Below are 13,827 nucleotides of genomic sequence, written 5' to 3'. Positions count from 1 at the left end.
GGCATCCTCAAAGGTGACCTCAAAGGAGATGACGAGGAGGAAGGTGGGAGAGTACCTGGCTATTCAGATATAACCAAACACTAATTGTAAAATAGTGCAAATTAATTTTAATAAAATTTATTTGAACCCGCGACCTACGGATTGCTAGTCGAGAGCCACCTCAAGTAGTTTGATATGTTTGGTGACTTAGCAGGAGTGCCCGGGTTTATGGGGTGAGGTTTGTTCGGTTCTTGGCGGCGGATGCGCTTGCCTACCAAATGCGTGGTGGGCCGGATCGATTAATCCTCTTTCAACGCATCGCCTTGCAACGCAATAGGAGAGTTGGAATCTTATGTTTATCACTCGAACACACTGACCTCCAAAATACTACCCACCCATCCATACCTATTTCCTTCCCAGAACTCACTGACCTTCCTTTCTTTCAAAATACCCCCAACACAGCATTCACAAAGATGACATAGGCCTTGAGAGTTACGATTTTCCTTAGGGCCTCCTGTGTGGAGACGATGTAAAAAAATACAAAAAATAAACAACTATCTCGCTAAATCGTTGGCGGTGACTAATGGTAGGTGTATTGGTTATCTAATAAATGGCTCCCGGGGCGGCGGTACACATAATTGTAATAATTCTCGAGGGCTCTGATGTACAGACATTATGGCTCCTGTTGATTGACGAACATATACTAAAACATCGTTGGTTGGAATCGGTGCTTGAAATGACTTTAGCCATGTTTAGTAAAAAACAAATTGGAATAAATTTTTCAGCAATTTCAATTTAAAATTTGAAAAATTAAATTCTCACCAATCTAATCACCGCAATTTTAATAGGCACATATTATGGATATTACGCTTTGTTTCAACTTAATCATTACAAGAAACTTACGTCGGGAGAGATGGTAAAAGATACATTAAAATAAAATTTTATTCAATCAATGTTCAAAATTTCTCTTATAAAATGACTTAGACAAATCTCACCCCATGAACCCGGGCACCCCTGCTAAGTCACGAAACGTAGTAAATGATGCATTAAAATTACATTTTTGTTTAATCAAGTTCAAAAGATTTTTTAAGCATGGATTTGACGTTTTTGAAAGTTCCATTTCAATATAAATACGCGTGAGGCAGTCTATCCTCTTTAAGTACAGAGTCATTTTCATAGAATATGGATGTTCTAACGGAATCTAAAAAGTACCACAACGCGCGCGAAATTGGCGGTTACAAGTTACAACACATGCAAGCGGTCAAGTTTGTCAGAAATATATAGATCAACAAAATAAATCGTGTAAAATGTATATGCGACCGAAAAATGGGCGTGGCTTACAGCAAAATCTCGATGACACAAGTTGATCTGTAGGGATTTACATATGTATGCCAGCTTGGGTAGTGGATCAACATATCCGGGGTGGATCAACAAATGCAAACGGATCAACATATACCTGGCGTACCGTCGCGCGAGATCAACATAGTACGAGAGGGGATAAATATATATATATATATATATATATATATATATATAGATAATAATATGTATAGTTGCATAAATGGAAAAATAATATTTTCAAAAATACTACAAAATATTGTACAGTGAGAAAATTTTTTGTTGTTTGTTTTTGGGGTGTTATGCCGTGTTGCGCTAACTCCTTCTTTAGCCGACGTTTCGGACAGCGTTGCAGTGTCCATCGCTGTCCGAAACGTCGGCTAAAGAAGGAGTTAGCGCAAAACGGCATAACACCCCAAAAACAAACAACAAAAATGCTTTTGGCCGTGAGAATCTCAAAACTTACTAGTAAGAAAATTACATATAATTATAGAAACAGAATATCAACAAAAATCAGCGAAAAATCAACAAAAAATATAAGCAAAAATATAAGCAAAAATAAAAGCAACAGAATATATCTGAAAATCATCGATAAAAGTAAATCAATCTTCTCTGTAAAAATACAACGAAAGTTTTTTTTTAATTTAAAATAATTTTTCTCACTTTTTATTGTATCCGGTAAATCTTTAAATAACTTTGGGCCTTTATATTCATAATGGTGTTGTGCAGCTGTTAGCATGAATGTGATGAATGAAACGAATGTGTGCCAAGACAGAGATATGTAGCATTCAATCATATAAGCTTACCCATAGAATAAATAAAAACACAATAAATGCATTGCGGACGTGTTTCGTGAACTAAATATTTTGCTTTAAATGTTCAATACAAAACTGTGTTTCGATGGTTACGTAGTTAGTTACATCATTTGAAAGGATTTTTCTCACTGCACCAGCCCTACAAATTGAGTGGTGGAGTTGCATAATCCGAAGTTGCAAGTCTCTAAGAGCTCAAAAATTTCCACAGCAGGTTTTAAACCCCCCAACTGAAATGTTAAACAATGCGTACTAGGGATTTTAACACTTTAAAATATAAATTCTTTCCATATAAAAATATTTATATGGAAGCGATTTTTATATTTCAAATTTTAAAATGATGGTTGTACTGGGTAGAGATCAGGGCCTGTAAACGACGGTATCGACAGCGCAATCCATATTTCCGGCATTTTGGGAACACAATCCGATGAACGAGACAGTCCATTGTGGATTTATGTTAATATAAATCTCTTTATATCTTTCTGTGATAAATGGGTCACAAAACAACAGCATCCCGAGCGCACTGCAGTTATGTCTCGGGAAAGGTGTAAGAACCACTCGTGAAGATATGTTAAAGCGTTTAATTCCAAAGAACTGTTCTGAATATACTTTGATTGCATTTCATGTAGGTCTTATTTTTATACATATAGTTTTATTATTGCTGTTCAGACGCAAAAAATTGTCATTACAAAGATATTTAAATTTAAAGAGTTTTACCGAAATTCACTGTAAAATTTTGGTACCTCGAAGTGGCGAAGTGTAAGAGCTTGCATTGTGCATTATTTAATTCACACTTAACCAACTCATAATAATCCAAAACTAATATTTGAATACGCCAAGTGTCAAACAATTTAGTATTTTTATTGTTAACTTTGTGGGTATCTACCTATACCGAAGCCGCAGTGAGTAGTGTATTGGCCAGTATAGTACCTACTAACATATTGGTTCCGAGTGCGCTGAGATATCTAGGCTGTCCCATTAGCCACATCTGCAAGTAAATAATTACAACTTTTTCTTTCCAAAAACCATTCTTAATATGGATGCTCAGGCATATATTTGTCTCGCAAAGGACGCAGTGAACTTACTGACCAACATGATTATGGATCCCAATAATAAATTCACGAAAGAACATATCGCTAAAATTATTCCTAGAACCAATGACATATTAGGAACAATTGGCCAAATGGCTGTTAAAATGGCGAATCTTGAGGGTGAATTAACAGCTCTTAAAACTGCAACCCCTAATGTGTGCACCCCCTCAGTTTCACAAACTCAGAGTGTCTGTGATATCCTCGCCGAAATCAAAGAACAAAGTTACAGAGATAAAAATTTGATTATTCATAATATTCCGGAGAATACATCGTTATCCCAGACTGAATCAATAAATAGCGACATAGTGTCAGTGAAAAAAATAATTTCAGATTTAGATATGTCAACATTAAATCTTGACTTGAAAATCTACAGATTGGGTCAAAGGCGTGCTGATAAACCAAGAGGAATTAAAATTGAGTTTCCGGAAGCTAAATGGCCGAAAATACTATTAAGCAAGAAACACGCATTAAAAAATAATATACGTATTTACCAAGATGCGGAAAGCGGAAACAATTGAGTGACCTAAGAAATGAATTGGAAAATAGAAAATCTTCTGGTGAAACGGATATCACGATAAAATACATAAATAATAATCCGTCGATAGTCAAATCGAACCCAAAAAACTAAATTCTAAAATAAAAATATTTTATCAAAACGTACGTGGACTAAGATCAAAATTACAGGACCTGAAATCAACCTTACCTACTCTGGATTACGATTCTTACGCTTTCACTGAGACATGGCTGAACAAAAACATTGATACTACGGAATTGGGTTTCTTTGAACACACAGTGTACAGACAAGATAGAAGCAATAGCAATAAAACTAGAGGAGGTGGTGTGTTAATATCCGTAAATAAGAAATTCAACTCAAGAAAACTCAAATGCATCTACACTCATCTGGAACAACTATTCATCATGGTGTCTACCAATAAGGAAAAAATTATTGTTGGCTGCTTATATATACCCCCTTCTTCTGATGCTCAATTATACAAAGACCACTACCTCGAAGCTGAAACAATACGAAGAAAATTTCCAGATGCCACTTTGATATTAACAGGAGACTACAATCTACCTAATGTAACGTGGGACACAGAAAACAATAAAACTTCATGCACGGACAACATCAATCATGGTTCCCATGATATAATCGAGATGTCAAATTTTTTAAGTCTCCGGCAGTTAAACTATGTCTACAATGTTAACGCTCGTCTTCTCGATCTAGTGTTTTCCAATTCTTCTTCTGTAAAAGTATCCGCATCTGCTGAAGATATTCTCCCAATCGACAAGTATCACCCTCCTTTAACGATCGAATGCTACAGTTCAAAAATAGAAAAAAATCCATCTCCATCAACAAAATTAAACTTTTTCAAAGCTGATTTTAAGCAAATCACAAATCTTCTATTGTCTACTGACTGGAACTTTCTTGACTTTGAAGAAAACCTAAATGTAATGGTAGACAAATTTTACTTAATTTTAAATAATGCAATTGAATTGTTTGTACCCGTCACTAAAATCACTGTGCACAACTACCCAAAATGGTTTAGCAACGACCTTATCAAAATAATTAGAGACAAAAAAATTTCTCATAAAGTTTATAAATCGTCACGTGATCCTAAAGATTATGTAAAATTTTGTGAACTAAGAAAGACAACTAAAAATATGTCCAAGTTATGTTACAAAAGGTGTATCGAAAACTGCGAAGAATTGGCAGCAGTTAATCCTCAGAATATTTATAAATTTGCGAACATGCTCAATAATAATGACTCTAGTATTCCGTCAAACATGTATTTAGATAATAAAATGGCCGATACCCCCCAAGAAGTCGTCAATCTGTTTGCTGAATTTTTCAGCAAAGTCTATGATACTGCAAACAACTCTCCATTATTCGATACAACTACAGCTAACAATGACAACAAGATCGATTTTAGCCAATGTATATTCAAAGAAAGCGATATTAGAACTAAATTAAAATCCCTTGATATTAATAAATCGGCTGGTCCCGATAACATTCCTCCAATTTTCTTATCAAAATGCTTATCAGTTTTAACATTACCTCTAACTAAACTATTTAACTTGTCTCTAAAAATTGGTACCTTTCCACAAAAATGGAAAACCAGTTTTCTATTTCCAATCTTTAAGAAAGGAAATAGATCAGATATCTCTAACTATAGACCTATATGTATCCAATCGTCAATCCCTAAACTATTTGAATCTGCTCTGCTTTCTAAACTCTCGCCTGAGATTAACAAAGTTATTTCACATCGTCAACATGGTTTCATGGCAAAAAGATCTACTTTTACAAACTTGATGATCTATCAGGAATACGTATTTAATACAATGCAAAAGCGTCTTCAAACAGACGTAGTGTATACTGACTTTAGTAAGGCATTCGACAAAGTCTCACATAAAATTCTCATACATAAACTTAGTGCCCTTGGAATAACAGGGAATATTTTGAGATGGTTTGAGAGTTATCTGCATAAAAGAAAAATATGTGTTAAACTCAACTCACACTATTCACACCAGTTCGAAGTCTTTACCGGCGTCCCACAGGGGTCTCATTTAGGACCAGTACTATTTTTATTGTTTATCAATGATATAACTACGGTTTTTGATGGAGTCATGATTCTCTTATTTGCAGATGATCTCAAAATTTATAAAACCATTACAAATATTCATGACTGTTACGTACTACAATTTAATCTTGTGAGGCTACAAGAGTGGTGCACCCACAATGAACTATTTCTCAATATTGATAAATGTCAAACGATAACTTTTGCCCGAATCAAAAATCCCATTACGCATCAATATAGCATCAACAACATTTTCCTAAAAAGAGTTGAGAATATTAAGGATCTTGGTATTATTTTTGACAGGCAACTAACATTTGTTCCTCATATAAACGAAATAACCAACAAGGCCATGAAATGTTTGGGTTTTATATTAAGGACAACGAAAGATTTTAAATTAATAAATTCCTTCAAACTGCTATTCACTGGTTTAGTTAGAAGTAATCTAGAGTATAACTCAACAATCTGGTCTCCATTTTATAAGATTCACCAATTAAAAATTGAAAGAGTGCAACATAAATTTCTGCGATTTATTAATTATAAATTAGGAATCCCAAACGAATATCTTAATTTCACTTTCCTCATGAACTTATTAAATTTAACCGATTTATCATTGAGACGCACAGTGTGCGACTTAGTATCTCTTTTCAAAATTTCGAATGGCAGACTGGACGCCATTGATTTGACGAGTCTTATATCGCTCCGTGTACCTACGCGCGACACTCGACAAACCGCTCTATATAATGTTCCCATATCTGCTAACAATTATTTTCAAAACTCACCTATTCAAAGACTTCACATACTCGGTAATAAGTATAGCTCAATTGATGTTTATCATCATCAATCAGTATACAAACTAAAATACAGTATACTAGAATGTTTGTAACAGATTCATAATTTTTTTTCAAACGCATATTTTATTGTTTCATTAACTAAGCTTTGTTTTGTAAAATTCCCAATCGGGCAAAATAAAGATTGATGATTACAAAGATGGTTTACAACAAACTGTAGTGTTTATCTTTATAATTATAATAACAAACTTACCTGTCTTGTGTGTATTACCTACTTACATTATTGTACTCTTGTAACTACACTATATTTATATAAACTTATCGAACTCATTGTCCAAATTCCAATAACACCGTAACTATATACTTGAATTGTATTATCTACTTAACTACCTACCTATATCTGTTATATTTTTCTCAAGTTTATGTATTAGTTTAACCTATGTTCTGTAAAATATTCAACCGACGTACTTTGTACAATAAACTTTGCTTGCTTATGTTTATAAAATAATAACACCATAACAATAACCCTACACATTGTTATGTAAGTTCATACTCAATTTATTATGCTATGTAATTAAAATATTTTATAATGCTACTGAACAACAAAACCCATAACATGTATATGTAAAAGCCTTCTAGGCGTTAATAAAATGAAATAAAATAAATAAAATACCAAATGAAACAAATACTTACTTCAGTTGGGTCATGTCTAGAGTTAAAATAACAGAGGAGCAGGTATGAGACAAAGCATGTATGTAAATGAAGCAAGAAATGTGTGCCGAGACACGTGTGGCGGTCAATCCTCACTGCCTACCCCTACGAGGAAATGGCTTTATGGTTAGTTGGTAATGTCATATTTATTCCTTTTTTTCTTTTGCGAAACCCAACTAACATACTACTATAATGTAATCCCAACCCGGTTTTGTAAGAATTTTCGACACAAAAAAGTGTATCTCATTGAAAAATATTAAACAAAGAAATTCGAGTTTTTATTTCATGTTTTGATAGTTGAATGAAAACTTTTAATTTTTTGTATTTCTTTGGCATTCACTATGTAACAATTTCTAGACATTTTTTGTTTTTAATGAGTTTTTATTATTCACAATGTACATTTGTTACGTATAATTTTTTTTTTTTTTTTTATATGAGCTAGTTTATATTAGCTAATTTTACAAAAAATTTATACGTAACAAATGTACATTGTGAATAATAAAAACTCATTAAAAACAAAAAACTTTTAACGCTGATGAAATGAATCACGATGCGAGTTAAAATTAATCTTGATTATACACATTTCCGATGAAAGTGGTGCAAATTTTACAACTCCAGAACCCACTAACCCAACACAGGAGGCCCTGAAGAAAATACTTTCCCTCAGATCCTTTATCATCTTTGAGGATGCTGTGAGGAGGTTCTTTTTAGGGAAAGGAATTTTAGGAAATTCACAGAAGTAAAAAAAGAATGGGGGTTGGGTAGGAATCTAGGGATTAGTATGTCCAGGAGTGACGAATGAATCCATCTCTCCCACTGCGATAAATGGTTCCTGGGGCGACGGTACCCATACCCGCCTCTGCTTCAGAAAAACAGATTTTGTCTTAAAGTTAAGATGAACAGATGGTTCATACTTACATCCTTCGGTGCAATATTTTGACAAGAAAATATGTCTAATATTTTTGCTGCATCCTTTTATTTTTTATGATCTATGCTCGGGGCAAATGGCGAAACAGTCCAAAAAATCCACTTGGAAGGATGAAAGAAAGGAATAAATGAGTTCGCAAGTAGAGCACGAGGGAACACACCCCAAAGTGCAGGGGACCGCGGAGTATCAAACAAAAGAACTAACTAATGTCATTTAACATTGCATTTTCTAGATAAACAAGTATAAATTACACAATAAACATTCACCACAATAATACAACATTAATTATTTATTTTCAACCACTATTATATTTAAATATAAAGCCACCACAAACACCCAGGCAAAACAGCAAAATTAATGATATTTCAGAAAAAAATATGTATTTTTTTAAAGTTGCGTGGCCAGCAAAAGAGATAAAAGCAACAGCAGCCAGAATTTGTCTCTCTGTTATAAGAAATTATATTAGAAAGTTAGAGGAAAAATGAAAATAATTGGGGCAGACGTGAAGTTGTCAAGTTCAGAGAGATTAAGTGATTATTTATAAATAATATCATCATTATTTGATACGTGTGTCTTTATCGATGTTGTGATATTTTGTGATTTCAAAAAATATATTTCTAAAAGCTCTAACACGTTTTTCTTATTTATTTAATTTTAGAAAAGATTTACCTAATAAACACAGACAAAAAACAAACAAAAAACCATAACACAACCCACCAAACCAAGCGCATGCCCTTATTATGGTGGTTGAACCAATTTATAATATTGGCTGAAGCCCCCGGTGTTGCCCGGGCTTCACACAGATAGAGTAACCTTCCTCTCGTTTTGAAGGTCAAATGTCTAAAAAGTCATCACCCTTGGAATAAAACAATAGATTTGTTTAAAAATAAAATCCATGCCATCCGCCTGCCTGCTACACACATTATTTTTACATACATATCCGTTCAATTATTATGAATTTAAGTGTTGGTGAAATAAATAATGTTTTTTAAAATTTAAGTAGTTGGTGGTAAACATAAAAGATTAAAAAATATATTAGATATTAAAGAGTAGACAAAAGATTAGACATTTAAGATTAGAAATTAACGATTTAAAAGATTACATTCTTATAAAAACACAAACGTTTATTCTAGTACTAAAAAATACCTTGGCAAGATATAAAGACTAATGAGTAGATTAGCAGCAAGACAAAGGTAGCCGGCATTACCGTCACAATTTCCATTATTAAGTGGAACTTTGCTGGCACGTAGGGCGGCTAACAGATGACGGTTGGAATTCCAATATCATCCTATCTTTGCCACGGTAAAATAAATGGAGGTCGCTTACAGGTGAGATAGGCAGATGACCTAGATGTAATGTCAACTACCAACTAAAAATTCAATTCTAGATTGTGAGAAATAAGACCGAAATAATAAAGTCTTCGCCCGCATGGCGTCGAGCACCCCAACGTGATGTTATTCATACATACATCCTGACGTGATATATACATGCGTATAATTAATTTCAGTGAATAAATAAGTTAAAATGTATCATAACTTTAAATGTTCTTTACCTACTTAACTCAAAGAAACAAATCAGACCATCATTTTAACCAGTTTAAAGATACTCATTGCAGTGTGAATCCGGACAGTTATAAAATAAATAAGTAGAACAAAGATCTATAATTATAATTTTAAAATAGAATTCCACGATGACTTGAACTCACAAAATTAGAAACATCAAATAAAGATGAGAAGAACACTAAGAAATATATTTCTTAAAAATGTTGGGTGTCATTCTATTGACAAACTCCCCTTGATCCCTTTACGGCCGAGTAAGTTTTTGCTTCCATTCGAAAACATTCATCGAATAAATAAATCGTAACAGTTCGTTTTATCTTATTTTTAACAGCCAACCCATAGAACTGATACTGAAATATGTTTTTATCATATTTTGAATCTGGAACATACAAGTACCTCCTGGAAGACTAATTTAGTGTTTTATCTCCTATTATTAAAAATTACCTAAATTAAAAGTGAACCCATAGTAGTGAAAAATGTTTGCATAATTTCATATTATTCCAATAACCAACTCAGAGAAGCGACGCTGAAATATGTTTGCTTAAACTAAAAGAGATTTCATTAAAAATATTTATTTCATCAGCATTCAATGAACACGATACGATACATTTTTTTATGTAATACGGCAAGAGTCAAACGCACGAGTCAGTCAAGTATGTTGTGAGGTTAGATGTAATGGGAAGGGGAAGGAGATAGGGAAGAAAAAGGTAATTGAGTACATGGCTATTCAAATCTGGTCACCATACACGGCCAAAGCCATTTCAAGCAACTTTTCAATTCTAAATGGTGCTTTAAAACAGGGCAATTCTGAGAGAATCTTCAACTCTGCAACGTGCCGCAAATATACTTTATATTATAATGAATTGTGAAATAACTCAAATCAATAAAATAAAATTTACTTGCGCAAGGCGGGATTTGAATCCGCGACCTCTGGCTTGTTAGTCAAGAGCCTTATCCTTCAACCACGGAGGCCTTCAATTATTATTTCAAAACATTTTAACCCATGAGGAAAACCCATGTGCCCAAAATAAAATAAAATAAAATGGTAAAACGTGAGTAAACTGATCACGCTATTTCAAATGCAATTTATTACCCGGTTATTGGAAAAAACTAATTGATACAAATAAAATAACATATATTTAGCATGAAAATGGGCTTTTATTAAGACTAAATACTTAGCGTTAACGCAACTTGCAACAGAAATTAAAACTCCTCTTTACTTTTAGAAGTCTTTAGTAAAAAAAAAGGAAATTAAAAAAGATAAATTCAAGGCGCGTGACGAGCGAAATTCCGTGAGAACGTACTCGGCCCTCACAAGGACTTCTGGGCATGAGTTGTACCACGGAAGAAGGGGTGATTAGTTAGGGAAGTACCTAGACCCTTCAGGCGTTATATAACATTGAATTAAATGCTTGCGCCTTCTCACGGGTTAACAGACAATAAAATAAATTACTTTGCATCATGTATTTATGATACCGGAAAGAAAGATAGCATCTCGGATTTCGGATCGATTTAATATCCCCGATTATCAAAGTTAACATACATACATTTTGACTAGCACTCTCATCTCAATTCAACACCAAATCTACGCAGTAAATCTGAACCATGTTTTACGGTGTTGAAATCTATAAAATACAAGTCTCTCCACGGATATTGTTCAATCATCTAGTTTTCTACCCACATTTCACTTAAGTCATAAATCCACCGACCAATCAAAACATAGCAGTCAAGACGATTGGACGATGTGTAATGAATTATTTATTGGGTATCGACGTTTCAGTAATTAAGGTAATGAGAAAAAGCACCATCACCTACAAGTATTTATCACGTGACAGAAATCTTAACTAAAAAACAGAAAATTCATTTTCTAGAAGGGGAAAAACTATCGAACAAGTCTGGAGTCATGGATTATGTAGAGATATTTCTAACTAGCCATTCAGATTAATTTGTTTGCTTTTGGAAACAACTCGTATGATCTCACAGAAATGGGTGTGTCTCTTTTACTGTTGTGATGAGAAATATGATCTAAATGGTGTTAGAAAGAAAAAATGCCACGCTTTATATTCAAATCTAAAATTAAACCAAAGAATAGTTAAAATGTGCATCTTTATGAAACCAAAGGTTCTAACCGCAATTTCAAAAATCTTATGAGACTTCGTGAATTTTTTATCAATTATTTTTATATGAAGCGGCAGTAAAATGGGGTGGCATTAAGGTTTGTTATAGATTTGTTAACTAATAAAATACGTGTTTTTTATATGTTTTTTCGTTACCAGTAATTGTTACAAATTATTTCTTGTTATAATTTGTTATACTTTGTGCTATGCATAAAAAATATCGACATAAAAATCATAACCAGTAACTGTAGTTTTAAAAATCGTGAAGTGAGTCATTTTTTTTGTTACAAAAAATTTATATCAAAAATATACATATGTTCATTTTTAATGATAAAATTTGAAAGCGTATTTAATTACCTTTCAAAAACAGTTTTCAGTTTTTGTATACTCTCAGAAATATTCCATTTATTTGGATTTTATTGCACAGCGGAATTACTCCTTGTTTCTCTGGAAGAATATGGCTGAGGTCACAACTGATGTCTTCAGATTACAACGCATTCTTCATCATGTGTGGAGTTTTTTTTTTTAAATCTTAAAAAAAAAATCACATACACACGTCTACATAATATGTTAAACGGTTTTTGTTTTCAATTTAAGAAAATAGATTTTTAATTATTAAAATGAAGTCATTCTGGTTTCGGCAAAGTACCTCACATTTAAAAGCAACGCGTCTGTGTTAATAAAACTCTTTATTTACCCACCTTTATTTATAAGGGTAAAAAGGTAGACACAAACAAAATTATAATGCAATGAAAATAAATTTATCTAAGTAAAAAAGATGAAATAAAACATCAAAAGAATAATTATAATTACTTTGTTACAGCGACGAAAGAACGTTAAAGCATTTTTGGCGTAGTTTAAATTCAATTTATTTTCGTTTCATGAAAAAAATCCGTGTGCTGAAAATACTTCTAAAATCCAATGCTTTTTCACTTGTATCAATTAACAAACCACCTGATTTGTCTTGAAAACATTTAAATGAGATAATTAGATAGTCTATTTTACCTAACCATATCTCATTTCGCTATCCACGAGTGATTAGTTTTTATGGCTTTGTTACAACTGAATTTCGCCAACAGTTACGCCTTATCCAACAGTTAATTAATTTGTTTAAAGGGGTATTCCGTATTTTTTTGAAAATTGTACGAGTATTAATGAGTTAGAGTGACTATAAAGTGAACAGAATTGGGTGTTATAATATTACATAAAATATTTACGGTGAAGTTTGAAAAAAATATTGTTGCGGACGGAATCGAGGTACTGACGCACAGCGGATAGAAGAGGATTTGAATTCCGGATTGCCGACTTACCGTTTCTGTTCTTTTTGGTTCAAATACTATTCACTTTTAACCACCACAAACTCGAAAGCTCACGATGGTTTTAATGTTTCTACACGGTCGAACAGGGGGGGGGCGTAATCAGACACAGTTTAGGTGTTGACAGGATGACTTGTGATTTTCACCTGAACTACACGTACGTTGTAGTCGGCATAGAGATGTAGGAATTAGGTATGTGGACAGCAATAATATTGATCAAGGAAATCAAAAGGAAAGGTATAATGCATATCGATGCTAGGTACCAACAGATATATACATTATTGAAATTTATAATACAGGGTTTTCCAATAAGAGGTGTTATTTTGAATAGCCCGCTATTTCGGTAGATGTTACTTTTAAAGATGTCATTTTTGACATTTGACAAGTAGAAACTACGCCATTAATAAAAATGGAACAATACACGCTTCAACAACGCATTGAAATTATTAAAATTAACTTGAGTGAGTCAAATGCAAATCATCTTGAGTGATGAGGCCCATTTCCACCTCGGTGGCTTCGTCAATAAACAAAATTGTCGCATCTGGGGCTCGGAAAACCCAAGAGTTATTGTTGAAAAGCCTCTTTATCCTCAACGTGTGACTGTTCGATGCG

This window comes from Hesperophylax consimilis, chromosome 14 (genome assembly GCF_061612785.1).
Source record: "Hesperophylax consimilis isolate HC1 chromosome 14, BYU_Hcon_1.0, whole genome shotgun sequence".
Taxonomy (NCBI): domain Eukaryota; kingdom Metazoa; phylum Arthropoda; class Insecta; order Trichoptera; family Limnephilidae; genus Hesperophylax; species Hesperophylax consimilis.
The sequence above is the reverse complement of the archived record's forward strand: the minus strand, read 5'-3'. Positions refer to the sequence as shown.